Raw genomic sequence first — 21,448 nt, 5'->3', positions numbered from 1 at the left:
GTTCTTTTTATTTTTTCCTATTAGTAGGAGAATGGTTATGTGTGTCTGTCCTTTCCAAAGTACTGCCTTTAAAAAGATACTTAAGTAAGAGGTCTGAACAGCTCAAGGGATTAAGCCACACATTCTGGAGGATTTTTTTTACCTGTCTGTGACTGATTCAAATGCAGATCCAGGAATTCATTCTGAACTCCATCACAGCAGCGTAACTCCATTGACTTTAGCAGAGTTCCTCTACTCATACCAGCTTAAGTGAGATCTGTATCAAGACTCAGGATGGTAGTGATCAAAACTGATTACTATTAAACAGTTCTTTCATGGGTCTAATATATGAAAAATATGTAGATGTTCTTCTCTTGAACATGGACAGCATCAAATACATGTTTGTTATAACTCTGTTGGCTGAATGAGCTAAGTTTTGTTCTTGGATTCCAAAGCATATCCTGAGTAACTCCATTAAACCCAATGCAGTTACTCTTTGGATTTATCACAGTATAAATCAGAAGAGAACTGAGACCTAGAAATCCAAAACCAGCATTTTGGTTGATGCTAATCAGCATACTTGCTAGCAGACTGCATGGTTGAATGAAACAAAAGACAGAACTATGTAGCACTTTAAAGACTAACAAGATGGTTTATTAGGTGATGAGCTTTCGTGGGCCATACCCACTTCCTCAGATCAATATGTGGAAGAAAATCGGCACAACCAAAGTGATACAATTAAAAAAAAAAAAAAGAATGAATGAATGCATGGTTGAATGTGGTTAGAGAAGGACCTACCTGCTCACATCTTGTCTATCACTGGGGAGAAAGTTATTTGTTTTTTAATAAGAAGCTTGTTGGCCAAGGCCAGTAAACATACTTAAAGAAATTAATCCCCCTCTACATTTAGTGCCAACACAGTTAAACCACATTTTATTAAAACATGTTACCCAACACATTTTTTAAAAAAGATTTTCATAGTCTAGACAGGCTTCACACTTCCAGGTTAAACATGGTGGTGCATTAACACGATACTCTGCAGAATTCTATCTTGCCACTGCTCACACCAAACCTAATATGTGAATAAACACAAAAACTAGCCATTGGCCTGCTATTTATGTTGTTAGTAGTAATATTTCTTCAGCCCCAAAAGAGCACTAGTTGCCTCACAGAATATAGAAATGATACAGTCACTGCCATAGTCTGGAACCCACAAAGCTGTACAGTTCTTAGAATCCTAGAATTGGAAGGGACGTTGAAGGCATGTCTACACTGGGGAGTTATTTCAAAATTACTCCCCTTATTTCAAAATAACAAGGCGAGCATCCACACTACTAAAGCCTGTTATTTCAAAATAATGGGCTTGTTTTTTTGAAATATTCCTCTTCACAAGACTGATTAAGCTTATTTCAAAATACTTATTTCGCGAGTTATTATTTCAAAATAACTTATTTTGAAATAACCTGGTATTATAGACATAGCCTGAGAGACCAGTCCCCCGCCCTCACCGCAAGACCAAACATTGCCTAGATCATCCCTGATAGATGTCTATCCAACCTGCTCTTAAATATTTCCAGTGATGGAGATTTCACAACCTCCCTAGGCAATTTATTCCAGTGTTTAACCACCCTCATAGTTAGGAAGTTTTTCCCAATATCCAACCTAAACCTCCCTTGCTGCAATTTAAGCCCATTGCTTCTTGTCCTATCTTCAGAAGCCAAGGAGAACAATTTATCTCCCTCCTCCTCCCTTTTAGATACTTGAAAACTTCTATCATATCCCCTTCTCAGTCTTCTCTTTTCTAAACTAAACAAGACCAATTCTTTCAGTCTTCCCTCATAGCTCTTGTTTTCTAGACCTTTTATCATTTTTGTTGCTTTTCTCTTCTCCAATTTCTCCAGATCTTTCTTGAAATGTGGTGCCCAGAACTGGACACAATACTCCAATTAGGGTCTAATCAGTGCAGAGTAGAGCAAAATAATGACTTCTCATGACTTGGTCACAACACTCCTGTTAATGCATCCCAGAATCATGTTTGCTTTTTTTGCAACAGTGTCACGCTGTAGACTTATGTTTAACTTGTGGTCCAATTTTTTCTCCCTCCTCCTTGTGACACCCTTTTAGAAAATTGCTATTCTTGTTGCCGTTTTCTGGACCTTCTCCAATTTCTCCAAATCTTTCTTGAAATGTGATGCCCAGAACTGGACACAATTCAACTTTTTAAGCCTAATCAACGCAGAGTAGAGCAGAAGAATGACTTCTCGTGTCTTGCTCACAATGCTCCTGTTAATGCATCCCAGAATCATGATTGCTTTTTTTGCAACAGCATCACACTGTTGACTCATATTTAGCTTATGGTCCACTATGACCCCTAGATCCCTTTCAGCAGTACTCCTTCCTCAACAGTCACTTCCCATTCTGTATCTGTGAAACTGATTGTTCCCTTCCTAAGTGGAGTACTTTACATCTTCATCCTGTTTACCTCAGACCATTTCTCTAGTTTGTCCAGATCATATGAATTTTGACCCTATCTTCTAAAGTACTTGCAACCCCTCCCAGCTTGGTATCATCTGCAAACTTAATAATCATACTCGCTATTCCAAAATCTAAATCATTGATGAAGATATTGAACAGAACTGGTCCCAAAACAGACCCGAACAGAACCCCACTTGTTATGCCACTTGTTAAGCATGACAGTGAACCATTAACAACTACTCTCAGAGAATGGTTATCCAGCCAGTTATGCACCCACATTATAGTAGCCCCATCTAGGTTGTATTTCCCTAGTTTATTGATAGGTCATGTGAGACCATGTCAAGCACCTTCCTAAAGTTTAAGTATACCACATCTACCACTTCTCCCTTATCCACAAGTCTTGATAGCCTATCAAAGAAAGCTATCAGATTGGTTTCACATGATTTGTTCTTTACAAATCCATGCAAGATCTCCTGGTTAAGCCAAGGTGGTCTTTTGGCATAATTTCTACATTTCCTATGCAGGGAAACAGCTTGCTTTTGGGCCCTTAATAATGTCCCTTTAAAAAATTGCCAGCACTCTTCAGTTATTTTTCCTCTTAGTCTTACTTCCCATGGAACTTTATGTACCAACACTCTGAGGGTGCATCTACACTGCAGGTTTTTTTCAGAAAAAAGGCCATTTTTCCAAAAAAAACCGTCACTCACATCCATACTGCTATTGTGTTCTTTGCAAAGAAAATCAAAAGAATGCGGGGGTTTTTCTGACATTGGTAAACCTCATTCTATGAGGAAGAATGCCTCAGAGCTCTTTTGGAAAAGGTGTGTGCGAACACAGAAGAGGGAGTTTTTTTGAATGAAGAGACCTCCAGGAAAAAGCACAGGTGCTCTGCTGGCTACTCCATCCATAGTAATCACAGTTTACATGCGAGGGAGCGTTCAGTGAATGTGGACACTCTCTTTCGAAAAAGCAGATTGCTTTTTTGATGCATTTTTGAAGTGTGGACGCTCTTTCAGAAGAGGTTTTTTCGGAAGATCTCTTCCAAAATGCTTCTTTCAAAAAAAGCTTGCAGTCTAATCGTACCTTAAGTTTACTAAAATCTGCCTTTCTGAATCCATTGTCTCTATTTTGCTGTTCTCCCTTATATCATTCCTTAGAATCATGAACTCTATGATTTCATGATCACTTTCACCCAAGCTGCCTTCCACTTTGAAATTTTCAACCAGTTCCTCCGTATTTGTTAAAATCAAATCTAGAACAGCTTCCCCACAGTACCTGTCTCAACCTTCTGAAATAAAAAATTGTCTCCAATGCAGTCCCAGAACTTACTAGACTTATTGAACTTAAGGTGCTGATAAAGAACTTTTAAAAAGCTAGTGTCCAAAGCATTAAATACAATCTCCCTGGAACGTGGACTCTTTCCTCCAGTGTATTGCTGCACTGTTAGTTTCTGTCTATACAGTGGCTTCAATTTCAAAATAAAGCCCATGTTGTAGATCAGGAGCAAGTGCCAGGGCATGAGGAGTCATGTTTCTACTTGTTTCATTTCTGAAGCAGACTTGCAGGATTCACATGTTATATTTATAAGCCTTACAATGCGATTCCCTGGAGCAAACTTGCAGTAAGCTTGTTTAGAAGAAATCTAAAAGTTTCACCTTTCCTGTCAAGTTCAAGTTATTGGAGTTTCAGTTCCAACATAATTCCCACTATGATATAAAAATTCAATCTAGAGTTGAGTGCTTCACAGGGCAATTGGCAGGAAGTCATGTGAAGAGAAACACAGAAAGTTCTGCGTCGGCAACAGCACATAACATATCCAGAGACACCTCATTGTCACATGTCTCATCTCATTACAAGGCAAGAACCTCAAGAAGACATAATTCTGATTGCAGACGTACTGTTTTCACCCCAGTATAATTCCATTGACTTTGATGGAGCTACGCCGGAGTTACACATGTGTAACTGTGAGGAGAATTAGGGTTTTACCTATGCAACTGGGATCCATTATAGTGTACATTTGCTACCACAAACATGAGAAGGTTTTAATTTTATATGGTGAGAGGATATAAAAAATGTGGAAATGATTAACTCTATAGTAATTACTCAATACCCTGGAATTCAGCTTCCTTACACTCTTGATTGCAGTGTGTGCTCAGTCCCTTATTAGGAAAAATTCTAATATGCATGAGTAAGTAAAAAAAAATAACCTGATTACCTTGTTGAAAACCAACATATGTCAGAAATTCCCTGATTTTTCACTGCCCAGTTGGAATTTTTTTACCCCAAGAAGAAAGGCTGGATCTGCAATCAGAAGCTTGCCCAGGGCACGTGTGACTGGATTCAACTGGACTCAACTGCATCCCTGCACTACCACAGACTTCCTGGATGACTTTGGGCAAGTCACTTATCTCTGCACTTCAATTCCCCATCTGTAAAATTGGAAAAATAGCACTTCCCTCTCCCAAAGAAGTATTACAAGAATAAATACATGAATGACCGTGATGTGCTCAGTATTGTAATGGGGACCAGCATATGAGATAGACAGTATTATAGATAGGCCCTTACAATTGGAGTCACCAAGCAAAGAGTGTGTCTATTATGAGAAATTGAAACACTACTTTCCTAAATGGATTGCTCTCTAACCACATACATCTTAAGATGTCCAACCTTCATCTGCTCCTGCTTATGTCGCCCTGATGGTCTGGAAGTTGCACTGGAAGATTTCATGTTGTCATTACAGATTGAATACTGCACAAGAGACTTGGCACATTACAAGTATCTTGTTCAAAATACTGAAAATGGAAAGGGAACATATACAAAGCTAGACAATGATATATGGCTTCTGACATAAAAGGCTCAGTCTTAGAAGATGATGCCATCTTTGATAAAGTTCCCAGACCACAAAAGTCAGACCCATTGACTGACTTCCCTGTAAAATCCAGTGAAAAAAGAAAGCTGCTAAACACTATAGTAAGACTAGAAAGATATTGCCAAAAAATGTGTGAAGTCCAATTGAGAGAGATTTGAAGAACACACCGCATTGAGTATGCTATTCATGTTAACTCTGCCAGAAAAGATTCTTGTGGCTTGCAAAGTGATGACAATTAAGAATAGCAATTTTACACAAGTCTTCCTGTTGAAGCTATCCCACTGTGAATATGTCATTGAGTGAGTCTCTTGCTTTCTATGAGAAGAACTGACCCAGCAAAGGGTTCATGACCTAATGCCTGTCCCGAGCTAGGTACCCAACTACCTTAGAAGGGTGGGGTCACAATGCCTTCTCTCAGCACTTGTATTCGATATTAGACAGCTCCTCCCTAAGCATACTGACTTTTGTGAATCCCATTCACAGACATCTAACTCTCCCACGTGCTGAGTAGGCAGACTGGGTGTCTAAATGTGGTGCTGTAAATTCTTCTATGTGGTACCTGAGTACCTTTGTGCATTTAGCCCTCCATAGCTGTATTTCCTGCAAAATTCAAAGCAGACCAGGGTAGACAAACTTTTAGGACTTGAGGAGGCAGAAAATACAGTCTTGGTTAAAAAGGAAGGCTCTACAAAATCTGCTTTAGAAGAGGCAAAATAAGATCCTGACATGGATTTAGAGCAATTGTTCTTTACATACAGATATTGTGACATGCAAGTATTGAATTCTACATCCCACATTTCGTCCCCCTTGACAATTATGTACTGTATATATAGTGGGGTATTTTCTTATTAAAAGCAAACAAAGTAATGATCATCTAGTGGAAAGTTGAATTTCTCATTTTTGGCTTCTTGAATAGGCATGTGATTAATACATTACATTATTCATTTGTTTTTTTCTTTTGAAGAAAATGTAAAAAAGAGAAAAGGAGTCTAGATCCTAAGCAAATAATTTTATCATAATTATTTACTGTTGGGTTATTGAATGAGATGTTTTATGAACAAGTGATTAATAGTGTGTGGATTTGCCCTGTCCATGCATACACTATCCTCTTCCAGTATCTAACCTGAAATATTATCAGATTACAATACTGGATTGTTAACATTAAATCTTATTCTTATAAAATATTGTCTGAGAGGGAGCAGAGCTGAAATTTTTCCATGATTTTCAGCCAATGTCTCTTATATACTCTATCTTTTGTGATTTAATCCTTCATAGTGTTATCTGCAAGACCTTATTGCAACTAATATTTGTAATTCAAGAAAAAATCAATAGAGTGGAACATGTTGTAGTGCCATTTTCCTTCAACCTTCCCAGCCCCGTGCCCTTATTGATTTGGAAGACTAAATAGCATTGCTGGATTTTTAAAACAAAAAAGAGCAATATTGTATGAGGCTGCTTTGGAAAACTGTTGGCATGGATTCAAGAAAGAAGGATTCCAAAGTTCCCATTCTCTCTAACTCATTACTCTTGCTTTTGACCTTAATGAGTTTTTCCTGCCTATTCAAGATTTAAGGGCCTCTGAAGAATCTGGGGGCAAACATTTTGTTTTCAACAGGAAATCAGGCCAAGCACAGTATGAGGGCAACAAAATTGAAGAGTACTCCCTGGGAATAAAGTAAAGACTCTTAATGGATGCTCTGAATCACCTGATGCTGGGCTTTTCTAGCAACTGTCATTGCTAAATCAGGTATCTTTTGTTAGCAGAGTCAAGGGATTGCAATGAAAATCTAAATCCAACAAAGAACCATTGATTCAAGAAGAAGAGATGAAAACCTATTAATACCAAACCCAGCAACAATACAACCCCATAAATATGTGGCAGTATAAGCCATGTGTGGTGTACCCTTTCAGTAAGCATAGGCAGTCAGAGGTTAGTCTCAGCTTCATTATTCGCATTGGCAAATGTCATTTAATTAAGCAGCTCCTTTTCCAAGTACATATAGGACATATTTAGAAAAGTACACTGTGCATTGTGTGGATCAACTACTTTCCCCCTTGTGCTAATGAGTGCTACAGGTTCAAAACAACTTTCATGCTAATTGTAAATACTGTAGTGAAGTGACTTTGAAGAAATTAAACCCCATCGATGGACAGGATTTACTGGCAGGGGCAAATCAAAATGCATAAATACCAAAGCAACAGTTTGAAAAAGGTTCTCTCAACACCTGGAGGAGTGGAACTTTGTCTTTCCACAGGCATTCACCCCTTTTGGTCTCTCCAGCAGTCCTTCTTAGACCTTCCTCTGATCCGCTATGAAATTCTATTCACATTAGAATTAATCCTTTGTGCACTAGAGGCAGAGAATTCTTCCTGAATTTTGTCAAGTCTATTCACCATATTTGGAGGTGATGTTATGCCATAGATTCTCAAATTCCTATAGAATCACTACTCATACTCTCTCTCACCTTCATATTCTTCTTTATGCATCACTAAGTCTATATGAGTGAGGATACGTACATGGCAAGCAGCCAGAAGGGGTTAAAATAGGCTTTAGAGGTTGTTGCGTTAGTCTGTTTCAGCAAAAATAATAATGAGTCCAGTGGCTCCTTAAAGACTAACAATTTTATTATGGCATAAGCTTTCCTGAGTTGCAACTCATTTCCGCAAATGCATGAAGTGAAAATAAAAAAGAAATAGACAGTAAGGATACAGAGACAGGAGTGTTACATCAGATCTAATTCAATCACGCTGGATGTGGATAAGAGGGCGAGAAAACATAAAGGAAAAATTACTTATTGTAATAAGAGCCATTCCCAGTCCCTTTTCAGACCCATTCCTGATTACCCCTGGTTTGTGCCTTGTGTGGTTATACACTTCTGTGCAAAGTGAGTGCAAAATACTGTATTCTGATTTAGAAGTATTTTATTCCTATTCTATATAAAATAAAGGTGTAAATAGCTACATAAAGGTTCAAGAAATGATTCTGCTCTCATTTATACTCTTTTTACACCAGTGTCATTCCACTGACTTCCTGAGCTACACTGGTGCAAAGGCAGACGGAGGCCCAAGGAGCATAAAGGACTTTGAATTTGTGTCCAAATATGCAGCAAAGAAGTTGTAAATCAGAATAGATTGCGGCTCACTCCAGTAGCTTTGAATCATTTCCGAATTTTCTTTCTCTGTTGCACTTAAAAACTCTAAGACAAATCCACTACACTAGAAATAGGTGAACTAGAAACTACCAGCAAATCCCTAAGAAATTCTAATTAGATTTCATCCATAGTCTGGGATTTGAGACCTATCCTTTCTAATTTGCACTTCGGAAGTTTGTCTGTTGATGCATACCTAAAACCTAAACCCAGATCTTTATAAAAGTATTAAAACAATTTTCAGTTTAGAATTATTTATAGTTGTTGTGAGCTTTTTGTCAAACTGCAAAAAAGAAATGCTGAAAGTTCTTACTACCTCAATATAATGCAGTAAATTACTCCAGTAGGGAGAGAAAGTACTGAAATAAAAAGTGCATTGATGCAGTCTGATGTATTCTGAAATATTATAGCAGGACATTTTTCATAATCACTGCAATTCCTGGTATTGCTACAGCATGTGGCACCTTACTCAATGGCCTTTTTACTGATTACAGGCAGTCCCTGGGTTAAGTACAAGATAGGGACTGTAGGTTTGTTCTTAAGTTGAATCTGTATGTAAGTCGGAACTGGCTTAAGAACCCCAGGCATCCCCAAGTCAGCTGCTGCTGAAACTGATCAGTGGCTGATTCCAGGAAGCCTGGGGTAGGGGCTTCCTGTAGTCAGCCACTGGTCAGTTTCAGCAGCGGCTGCCTTGGGGACGCCTGAGGCAGAGCAGCTGGGGTGCTGCTGGGTTGGTCCAGTAGCACCACCCCTCCTCGGCGCTACTGGACCAACCCAGCAGCACCCCAGCTGCTCTGCCCCAGGTGTCCTGATTCAGCTGCTGCTGAAACTGATCAGCAGCGGCTGAATCAGGACTCCTGGGGCAGAGCAGCTGGGGTGCTGCCGGGTTGGTCCAGTAGTGCCAAGGAGCGGTGCTGCGGGACCAACCGGCAGCGCCCCACCTGCTCTACCACAGGCCCAGGGCTTTGCTCCACGTCTCCCTGGTCTGCTGGGGGGGGGGGGGGGCACTAGCTGCACCCCCCCCCCCCCCGCAGCAAACCAGGGACACAGGGAGCAAAGCCGCAGCAGCGGCGGGCTGCCGCGCCTCTGAGGCTTTGCTCTGGCAAAGCCTCAGAGGCGCAGGACACCTCCGCCTCCCGGCTTTGCTCCAGGTGTCCCTGGTCTGCTGGAGATGGTCCCCAGCAGACCAGAGGCACCGGGAGCAAAGTGGCAGCGGTGGCGGAGTCCCATACCTCTGAGGCTTTGCCAGAGCAAAGCCGGGGAGGCGCGGGACCCCTCCACCTTCCCGGCTTTGCTCCGGGTGTCCCTGGTCTGCTGGAGATGGTCCCCAGCAGACCAGAGGCACCGGGAGCAAAGCGGCAGCGGCAGTGGGGTGCCACGCCTCTCCGGCTTTGCTCTGGCAAAGCCTCAGAGGCGCGGGACCCCTCCACCTCCCCAGCTTTGCTCCCGGTGTCCCTGGTCTGCTGGAGACGGTCCCCAGCAGACCAGAGGCACCGGGAGCAAAGCGTCAGCAGAGGCGGACTCCCACGCCTCCCCGGCTTTGCCACAGGAAAGCCTCAGAGGCGCGGGACCCCTCCACCTCCCCAGCTTTGCTCCGGGTGTCCCTGGTCTGCTGGAGACGGTCCCCAGCAGACCAGGGGCACCCGGAGCAGCTTTTCTCGCCCCGGAGGTCGAGGTGGCGGGACCGCTGTGCTCTGGGCGGTCCTGCTGCCTGCGAGCTCCGGGGCAAGAAAGCCCCGTTCGTAAGTGCGGATCCGACATAAGTCAGATCTGCGTAACTCGGGGACTGCCTGTATTGAATAGTGTTTTTCTGTTCCACAACAGAAGCAATTATTCAGTAAAAGTAAAGAGAAGAAATACACACTTAATGTTGTCACCTCCTTTCATGCTTTTGAGAAAGCTATGAGATTCTCTTATATTCAGTGACAAAACTTTCAGTCAGCCCATTGACACTTAAGCACCAGAACAGGGTGATAATGCAAAATAGTTCCCATTAATAATCAATGAATTTTTGAATGTGGTTCCCACAGCTATATTTGCATCTCTTTTGTGTTTGCTTTCTGTAAACATCCGCATGTTGAAGTTTTAATAGCATAAGTGTTGGCAGAAAGTAAATGTTAAGCTCTAAATTTAAACCTTGTCAACTAATAAAATGAGGAATAAAAGTTGTAGAAATATGATGTTTATGAGCGAGTAGCCCTGTGGCACCTTCAGCTACGTTTACACTGCATCATCCTGAAATAGCTATCCCGCGTCTTCACAGCAAGCCCGTTATTTCAGGCTCGCTATTCCGACGTCCCTATAAACCTCATTTTACAAGGAGTGAGGGATGTTTCAGAACAGCACTTTATTTCAAAATTTGTCATTGTGTAGGCAGCGCCAAATGACAAAATAAGCTATTTCAAAACAGCATTGAAATAAGATATGCAATTTGTGTAGCTCAAATTGTGTATCTTATTTTAAGTTACAGTGCAGTGTAGACACATCCTTGGAGACTAACAAAAATATATATAGCTTTCGGGGTCAATACCCATTTCTTCAGATAAACATTCTCCTAAGCAAAAAAAGACAAGCTAGGATGTTTTATGAATTGTTCTCACCCCTATATATATTTTTGTTAGAGATGATCCTGAAGCAACAGCCCAGGTGTGAATTAGCAGTTTAAACTTATTTCCATAGTGGGCTGAATCTGAATACTGAATCAAATGACTCTGAGCTATGGAAAAATTCAAATTCATAGTGGAATTTTTGAATCATTGAGCTCACACAGGGAGTGTTTGAATCTAGCATGATTGTATTTTGTGTTATAGAGCTACAGATCTGCATCCAAGCTTTTGAAATACATCCAATTCTAGATTAGTTTTATATTTGGAGGCTATAATTTTTAGTCATAAATATATCAAGTTATTTACAGACACCAGCAGACCCTCCAATGTAACCAGGCTAAGACCCAATTGAGGCCTAGATCTATGTGTAGCTTCTGACAACCTGACATCCTCATTAGCTTCAAAGGAAGCCGCCCACTGAGATCAGATGTTCCACAGTCACTGGTTATGTATTTCTAGGGTGGCCACATTATTCAATTATTTCTCTCCTAGATCACAAACCGTATAAAACACTGTCAGTCAAGACTACTGAAATACTGACATTTGATTTACCAAATATAGTCGATCAGTGTTTCCGCTAGCATTTAACAGGTAATAAATGTATTCTAGGTTGTTAGAACTGTAGTTTTTTGAACTGTAGTTGTTCATCAGGTTTGTACACTGAATGATAAATTCCAACTATGTGCAAGCCTAATCAGGGCCTAGTTCTACTGGCCTCACCCAGCCTGAGAAGAAATGGACTCCAGGAATAGTGCTGCTAAAAATCAATGAGAAATTAGTGATGTAATGTATGCAAATTAAATCCATTAATTACAGAATAAGGCACAACTCAATGGGTGTAAGGTTAGTACAATCAATCAAGTAGGGCCAGAGGGATATATTGTTCCTGTTAGGCACAGCCTGGAGGAAGGGGCCATGGGGAGCTCTAGAAGCAAGCAAGGGGTGAGTAATTTCCAATATCCCTTCCAAGGGTGCTACATACTTCCCCTCCCTCCAGCCAGAGCTGTTGTTGTCTGAGCCATCCCTCCACCTGCCCACCACACCCTTTCCAGAAAGTTACTTTCAGCAGAACAGCACCCGTGCCTTTCAAACCACAGAGGCTGCGATTCTGACCAGACCCCCACACAAACGCCTGAGAATTAACAATGATTTTGCCTTAGCCTGTAAACTCTACAAGGCAGGGAAGAGTGGATGGGTTCTATCCACATGCTACTAAAAGCTTAGGACACTAGCTAAAAACATAATATTAACGATAATCAAAAGACGTCAACTTGGCTTTTTTTTTTTATAAAGAAGTGAACATCTTGTTGGGACACACAGTGGCCAATGGAGGGAAGGAAATAGGGGGACAGTTTCCACAGGGCCTAGTGATTTAAAAGGGCCCCAGAATCCAGTCTGCTGCTGCTACCATGGCAGCAACAGTGACCAAAGCCCAGAGCTCTTGAAATTGATGCTGGACCCCTGTGCGGCATAGTCCATGTTGTGCTAGGGAAGGTGCAGTATGGTCTGGGTGTTAGAGGGCTGGCTGGCCCTAGATCTGCCCCTTCAGGGCCTGGTGATGTCTGTCGCCAGCCTGCCCAGGGACCATTCATGTAACAAAACACTGGGCATGACACCTAACAACATAAAAACAAGCCCCTCACTGCACTTGCATGTAGATCTAAAATCTGGGTGTCAACTCCACGTATGCAACTAATTCATCATCATCTGCTGCTGCTGCTTCAGCTAGAGCCTACTATTCAAGGCAAGTTTCACTATGTCACCTTGCAATCACCTTGTAACATCGTCTAAATGCCCTGCACTTCTGGATCATAGCCTGCCATCTGGACTTTTGTCTTCCTCCGTGCTCAGTCAATCCTGGGCAACTACTCAGTTGTTAATTTGTGACTCATGTCTACATGCAAAATGTCCTCCCTGCCCACCATCATTTACATTTTTTCCCTCTTTCTCCCTTATGTCCCTGCTGCCAAATGGCCTTCATTTCAAGTCTTCTAGACCAGGTCTCTATTTTAATAATGCTTGAATGAGAAGCAATTTTAAAAAACAATCCTCACTCTTACACGTTTTCTCAAGCAACTGTGACTTCACTTATCTATGTCTTTATGTCTGGGTTAAGAAGCTTAAATGGAGTGAGCAAGACAATAAAAAACCTGAATGTTTAAGGTCAGTCACAGAATATGCCAAGTTTTCAAACATTTACTAACCAGCTGCCCACATACTTGTGAATTATTGCAGGCCATCAATTTTCCACTCCAGAATGCTTGCATCATTACAAGTCATGGTCTACAATAAGAGCTAAAGTTACACATTACTGAAAAGAAAGGTATAGCAGTGTGAAGCCAATTAAAGCAGGCTGATAATGAAAGCAACAGCTGGATGTCAATGTGTTCTGCTCTGTTAATATCATGTCAGTGTGGTAATTTCAGGGACAATGATGCTTTCTGAAGGCAAGAAATTAGGCAATGTAGAGAAAGCAGCGATGACAGTCAGCCCAGCCGGCTACAGCTGAGGCTTTTTGTTGCTGTTGTCGTCGTTTGCAAAAAAAAAAAAAAAAAAAAAAAAAGTGTTATAATCTATTAATATTATCAGGATGATCTTGTGGTTGAGGCACTGGGCTAGGACCAAGGAGATCTAAATTCGGTTCTTCTCTCTGCCACAGATTTGCAGTGTGACCTTGGACAAGTCACTTTGGTCCAGATTTTTAGAGGCATTTAGGCACCTATTCATGCACCCAGGTAGCTGCTGAATTCTCAGATGTGTCTAAATACTTAGGCATGTCTGAAAATCTCCCTACACACCAATTTGCATCATTAGGCACCTACATGCCTTCAAATATCTGGTCCTAATTGCTTAACTGTACCTCTAGATACCTACATATCAGACAAACCTGACTCTTAATAACCCATCTCAGTTGGCACTCTAAATGCTATGGGAACACAAAGAACAAGTTACTATAATTAACTATAGCGTAGTAATTTCCAGAGAATACACGCAAGATAAGAGGACATGTTAGGGCAGAGATGGGCAATAATTTCTGAAGAGGGGACCACTTCTCAAATTCTGGAAGTGGCCGTGGGCCGTCCCAGAAGAGGCGGGGCCTCAAGCAGAAGGGGTGGTGTTGAGAACTACCCTACTGGGAGCTTTGCTTGGCCTGGGGTCCCTGGCCCCTGAACTTCTGGCCAATGGAAGGGACCTGGGGACTAGCCTCCTCCCAGAGTTGTCTGGGGTGGAGGCTTAGAATTCACATAACACAGCTGGCAGCTCCTGGCCTCCACTGCTAACCTGCTGCCTGGCAGCCACAAGCCCTTTGAATAGAAACAGTTGAAAGGGCTCATGCCTCTGGGCAGCTCCCAGGCAATGGGCCACTGGAACCGAGAGCTGCAAGCCCTTTCAATTGCTTCTGTTTAAAGGGCTTGCGCCTGCCGGGTAGCTGCCAGGCAACAAATCCACCCAGCAATCACGAGCACCTTAAATAGAAGCAGTTGAAAGGTCTCACACGTCTCCGGCCTGCAGGCAACGTGCTAGGGGGTGCGGCCTGGAACTCTCAGGCTGGATCAAAGCCCTAGGCAGTCCAGATCCAGCCCACAGAGAGGCTTTTTCCCACCCCTGTGTGAGGGGCTCTAGTGTCACATATGCAAACAGAGCCCCGTCCCAAAGAGTTATGGGTGCTAATGAGACCCTGTAAATAAAACTTGTAGAAGCTTTAGACAGGATAAGGACTAGTACAGATAAAGCCTGGTCCAAACAACTCAAAAGCTAAACTAGTTCTGAAAATGATTACCCCGTTTCAAGACACACAAAGTCTTCTTTGACACTTAATACTGACTGTAAAAAAGGCCTTGGAGGACTGCAAGTTTATTGTCTCTCGGTGCCTCACTGACTGTGCTCAGCTTACAAGTAAAAAAAAGTTCCCTCCCATTTAATGCCCACTCTGCAAACTCACCCTGAGATCCAAAATTCAAGCCAAGTTCTTTGCTTCTAATCTGTATCAGTAAAGATTTTGAAGGCCAAATGGTAACTTCAATTGTCTGTGGAACTTCATTGCACTCCAATCCTGCCCTTTAACAAACATATGCAAGACCCAGTGCGTTCATTATGGATGCACAGATGTAATCCTTTGTATCCAGTCCAGAGGCACAAGTGTAACTAAGGGCCATTTTTTCCCTCAATTATGCGTGCTGCTCAAGGGAGCACATAAACTGGTGAGTAAGGAGGTGCCATTTTTGCAGTCACTTTTCACGACTGCACACGGTGACACTATTTTCTAATTGCACCTCCCTTAGACGGTCTGGAAATGATATCCAGAGCAACACAGGATGAGCCAGTGCTGTTTGCAAGATTCACACCCCAGTATGAGCAGGGTTCAAACACAATGGTGTGCAAACAGATTAAAAAGCACATTGGGCAAATGCCAAACATATTTGGCCCAATTCACTTTTCCTTCCTTCTGGGCAGGACTGGAGGCAGATGCAAAGATGGCTCTAAGGACGTCTATACTGCTGGAAGGGATACCCACTAGCTCTTCTCAAGCTAGCATGCTAAAAACAGCAGAGCAGTCATAGCGGCACCGACTATGGCTTGGGATAGTCACTTGAGTATGGATGCAGAGGCTTGGACGGCCCTGCAATCAGGTGCCTAGCCTAAGCACTCCTGATGCCACAACACCTGCCTGCTCCTTTTTTCAGGCTTGTTCAAGAGGAGCTGGGAGGGTTACTCCCAGCTGTAGCACAGACATAGCCTCTGACTCCATTGCACTTCCTTGGCTCTGCATAACCCATGGATTACATCAGGCCAACCTCGGGGCTCAAACGTATATTTTTCTTACAATACTGAAGCATGCTTTGGGCATGTCCCAGCCTCCTTTCCCCCCACAGTGCTGGTTCTGGAGGGTTGCTAGGAGAGTAAAGAGTTATTGGAGGAGCATTATGCCACATAAAGCAGTGTTTCTCAACCAGTGATACAAATACACTTAGAGGTACTCGAGAGAAGTCTGGGGGGTACGTCAACACAACTGAAATTTGGAGAAAACTGAATTTTTGTTTTACAGCATTTTATTATTTTTGTACTTTTTACACCCAAAAATTTCATTGCCCGCCCAGCTACGATTAAGTTGTTTAAACAAATGTGTTGCAATGGTAGAAAAAAATTGGGTGTCTGAAAATTGTAGGTACTGGAGGTACTTTCTGCAAGTGCAGAAATGTGAATCAGCTCCTCTGTCCTTTACAATGTTTAATAGCAATAGCGTGGACAGCCTTGACGATGTATTAGAAGCTGTGGGAGACAAGTATTTTAAAGCTGGTTTGCTATCTGTTTGTGAGAGGGCAGATGGGTGCTGAGAAGTAACAGAGCTAAATTTCCAGTGCACTGGGAAGGGATTTAGACCCAGAACTCACAGGACTGCTGCATGGGCACAAAAATGCCACATCTGAGTATTTTGCTGAAAATTTGCTCCCCAGTAATTCTATAGATCGCCTAATTTATAAGGAAATAAGCGACTAGTCAAGTATCCGATAAGCAAAAGCTTAACGAGTTGCTTCTCCCCCACTTGCTGCCTCTATTAGAGGCAGCAAGGGGGAGCAGGAGCCAGTGCTGGGGGGAGTCAGCTTAAAAGCCGGTTCCCCCAGCACCGTCTCTGTGGGGAGGAAGGGGGTAGCAGGGACCAGGTGCGAGCTGGGAACCAGCTGATGCCTGACTCACACCCAGTCCCAGATGCTGTACCTCTGCTTTTTAAATGTATTAAGAGCCTAACTGGCAAGCTCTTACTACATTTAAAAGGCTGGTGCGCAGCAGGGCGGGGGGAACCTAGCGTGAGCCAGGATTCAACTGTCTCGGCTGTGCTGGGTCTCCACTGCTGCACTTCAGCCTTTAAATGTATTAAGAACCTCCTGGCTCTTAATACAGTTAAAAAGCAGAACTGCAGCGGGATTAGCTCCTGGCCCTAGAGCTACCCCTGCTGCAGCTCCCCCACTTAACAACTAATCAATTAGTCGATGAAAAAAATCCATCAACTAGTCAATTAGTTGATTAAAGTAAATTTAACATCCCTAATAAGTTACAAATACATCTGAAATGTTCTTGCTCTCCACTGCTCTTAGTCACACATGGAGTCAGAGTATTACAATTTTTTTTGCTTCTCCTGCAGCATGGTATAAGTTTATTAACATAATGCAAATTAGATCCATTTCCACAAGTCAGTAAATTGAACAAAAACTCAGAATAAACACTTGCTTAGATCTCCTAATTCAAAAGGCAAGTTTAACATTCTTCTTCCCACAGAATCAGGTGGACTTATTTCTACCTTCTTTCTAAAGGCAGATGAACTATTTGTGTACATTGTATAAGATTTCTCCTTCAAACTTTAAAAGAAATAAGAGGGGATTTCAATGTGCTACCCAGGAAGCTGCTGTGGATACAACTTTCAGCTTCCCCCATGTGCCACTCCAAAATGTAAATAATGATAATAAACAAGAAATAATTGGGATTTAATAATTCAATGAACGTAAGATAATAAGATATCTAGTAAACAGGAAAGACAATTAAGTGATGGAAATGCTTTTAGATGATCTTCTCCTGAAACAGTGCTTCAATGACATTTTGTTTTCTCCTTCATGGACTTCAGATGCCCTTGAATCTTGTTCATGTTCCTACTTAGTTCTTTCTTACTGAAGATTCAAACATCCTTTTATATGGTGCTACCTTGCTGTATTCAGATTTATTACTCGCAGTACTTAATGAAGCAATAGAATAAGCTTATAATCGCAAGAGAATCTGCTTCTAATAATGTTCATGTCTGTCCATAAGATATCTCACTAAATTCCAAAACGTGCTCTGGTAAATTTATGCATCCAACAATTCCTTGAATAGTATGTTATATATCCCTCTCAACTTAATGCATGATCTATGGTTAGATGAATAGCAGGATAACCATACATGCTTCCAGGAAGTATGGGCATGCTTCCAGGAAGTATGGGCAAGTATGGGAAGTGTCCCTCCATGGACATGTTGTAACCTTCCCTTTTACTTACAAGAGATATCTGCCAAAGCCATTCTAGTAAGAACTAATTGTAACAGCAGCCATTGAAGTCCATGGGCACTTCAAAGCATATAATCTTTTGTAACCTTGATTATTGTTACACAGGAAGGGCCATGAAATAAAGATATTTTTGCTGCCATTCCTCTTGTGCCACAGTAAGATTGCCCAGGGGGATGTCAACTGGTCTAGATATGGCCCATGTGGCAGGGTTATTTCTGCAAGGCAGGGGAATCCTATTAAAACAGACTAACGCTGGGTCTTTATACATGTGTGTAAAAAAAAAAAATCAAACACAGACCTGCAACCTAAATCTTAGGGTTCAGAAAAAAACAAAGAAACTCCTTTTTTTCTTAAAAGCACACCAAGCTGTGAATTCCACAGTAATTAGCACTAAGCAGACTAACTTCACAAAGTCAGAGCACTTAGCATGTTATGTCACACACCAATTAGGTTAAAAAAGGGACCATGGGGAGTTAATTTGGGATGCTGTGCCCAGAACTTGTAAAATCCAAGATACTCCATGAAATCCGGTACAGCTGAAAGTTCTTAAAACCTCACCTAAGTATCAATCATGTGTGTCAGTCTATCAGTTGCATCTACTGTGAATGGCTGCTGCAGTAAAATTCTCTGGTGTCGAAGCAAAAGAAATCTTGGGATTTCATCCCTAAATCACATAATTTGCAATAAATTTGTGAGGGTTCATAACAATGGAGGTCCCCTTTTTCTGTTGCCAGCCCCTTCAGAATTGCTCTTCTCACTGGCGTATCTTTATCCACTGTACAAGTCAGTGCCATTCTGATTATGAGAATGACCATACTGGGTAAACCAGTAGTCTACCTAGCCTTGTATCTGGTCTTCTGGCAGTGACCCATACCAGCTTCTGGCAGTCGGAGGGAAAGAACAGAATAAGGCAATTTCAAATGATCCACCCTCTGTTGTCCAGTCCCAGCTTCTGGCAGTCAGAAATTTAGGGACTCCCAGAACACGGTATGGCATCCCTGATAAGTCTGGCCAATAGTCATTAGTGGACCTGTCTTCGATGAATTTATCTAGCTGTTTTAAGTCAGTTCTATTATTTGCCTTCAAAACAACCTATGGTAATGAGTTGACTATGTACTGTGTAAAGAAGTACTTCCTACTGTGTGTTTTAAACCTGCTGCCTATTAATGTCATCAAACTACTAGTTCATGTATTATGAGACGAGGTAAATAACACTTACCTATTCATTTTCTCCCCACTATTAATGATTTTATAGTCCTCTATCATATGCCCCACCCCAACTTTTTTATCTCTTTTCTAAGATGAATAGTCCCCATTTTTTTAAAATCTCTGCTTGTGTGAAAGCTGTTCCAAATCCCTAGTCATTTTTATTGCCCTTCTCTCTGCCTTTTCCAGTTCTAATTTTTTTTTTTAAGATGGAGCAACTAGAACTGCGCAAATAATTACTTAAATACTTTTTAAGATACGGACATACTATGGATTTATAGTGGCATGATGATCTTTTCTATTTTATTACCCATCTCTTTCCTAATGGTTCCTCAAATTCTGCTGAGTTATTTGGCTGCTGCTACCCACTGAGCAGCTTGGTTTGCATATTCCCAGCTGGGCACCATTTTTTTTTTTTTTTTTTGAAATTTACAAGCCCAAAGTAACTGCCCGTGTCTACATGCAACAGTGAAATGGGCATTCAAAATAAAGCCCTAGTTCGAACTACCTGTTAAACCTCATTGCAGTGCAGTTACTTCAGGCTTGTAAATTTCAAAAAATGGCGCCCGGCCGGGAAGATGCAGATCAAGCGTGGGATATTTAAATCCCGGCCTTGATTTGCAATTCCAAATGCCTACATTTGCAGGCCTAGTTCGAATTAGACTGCAAGTGTAGACATACCCTCAGAAACAGCTCTTAATACAATCTATGGCACAGTTGTTTCTGAAAGACTAGTACTTAAGAGGGGGGATAAAACATGTGAAGGTCATTTGATAACTGTTTTCTGGCAAAAAACAGCTTTCTGTTCTCCCTTCTTTCCTCCTTTCCTTCCTCCCTTTCCCAAATAGCACAAACAATTCAAGAATATATACACATAATATCTTCATCATATAGGAGTCTTGACATATGACAAGCAATTCAGACATTGCTAAGCATCAATCACATAACTGAACTAGCCCCACAAGAGAGAATCTTTCCTAAAAATATCAGAGATGGTAAACTTTTTTAAACTTAATTTATTTTAAATTTAATGTCTTTGAAAATACGGAGGACCACAGTAATAATCATAGTAATTATGAACAAAAACCTCTGTTTTATGTAGCTAGATTTTAATAATAACTAAGGCCCCCAACCGTGCAACAAGCACCTAGGCAACACTGAAAATAAGAGACAGATCTTCATTCTTACAGAGCTTATTGCAAGATCAAAATAAAAAAGATGGTAACAGCATTTTTTTACATTCTCTCACCACCCATTCCACAAAATCAGCAATGGCCAATAGATAGCATGACACTAGCTAGTAAACAAAATGCCTGATGGCAATTTATTTCATTGCTATATGTTGACAAGTAATTCACTTTTCTCCTTTTGTTTCCAGCTACATTCACTCCCTTCTCCCAAATTGCTTGTGATGTGGGAGTCTTTCAGAAATCATATCATATTCAAGGGAACAAGGAGTAGCTCTCAGGTTTTATGTGACTTATTTCATTACATATCACTGTAATGGAGGGATAGAATTTAAAAATGAGTTTATCAAAGAAGAGGAAAGTAGATGCTGAATGCCGAGTACTGTATTTACTTTTTTACTGAAATGGCAAGGAAAGCTGTGTGCTTCCATTACAAGGAAAGTCTGGCAGTATTCAAATAATATAACTTGAACCAGCATTTTAAAGCAAACATGCATCCCCATATAAAAACATATCTACTGAAGAGAAAGCTAGAAAAACGCAAGAGATGGGTGTTCGAATGCAAAGAGAGCAAAGTGTTTTCACAAAACTGTCCACAGCACAAGACGGAATTACAAGAACAAGTTATATGATTGCACACAAAATTGCCAAAAACAGCAAAACCATTCTGAGGGAGCATTTATCAAGGAATGTTTGGTTGACACTGCTGCAAAATTGTCTCCAGACAAGAAAAATTAGTTTGAAAACATTTCATTGTCAAGGAGAACTATGGTGAGACATATAGAAGAAATCTCAGAGAACCTGGAGCAACAGTTGAAAAGCAAGGTCAATAATATTTTATACTTTGCTCTGGCACACGATGAAGTTATGATGTCAAAGACACAGCCTAGTTGTTGATTTTCATTCATGGTATCACCACAAATTTTGAACTCACAGAAGAACTG

Source organism: Pelodiscus sinensis, chromosome 3 (genome assembly GCF_052426305.1).
Source record: "Pelodiscus sinensis isolate ZL-2025 chromosome 3, ASM5242630v1, whole genome shotgun sequence".
NCBI classification, from domain to species: domain Eukaryota; kingdom Metazoa; phylum Chordata; order Testudines; family Trionychidae; genus Pelodiscus; species Pelodiscus sinensis.
This window is presented reverse-complemented; position numbering follows the sequence as displayed.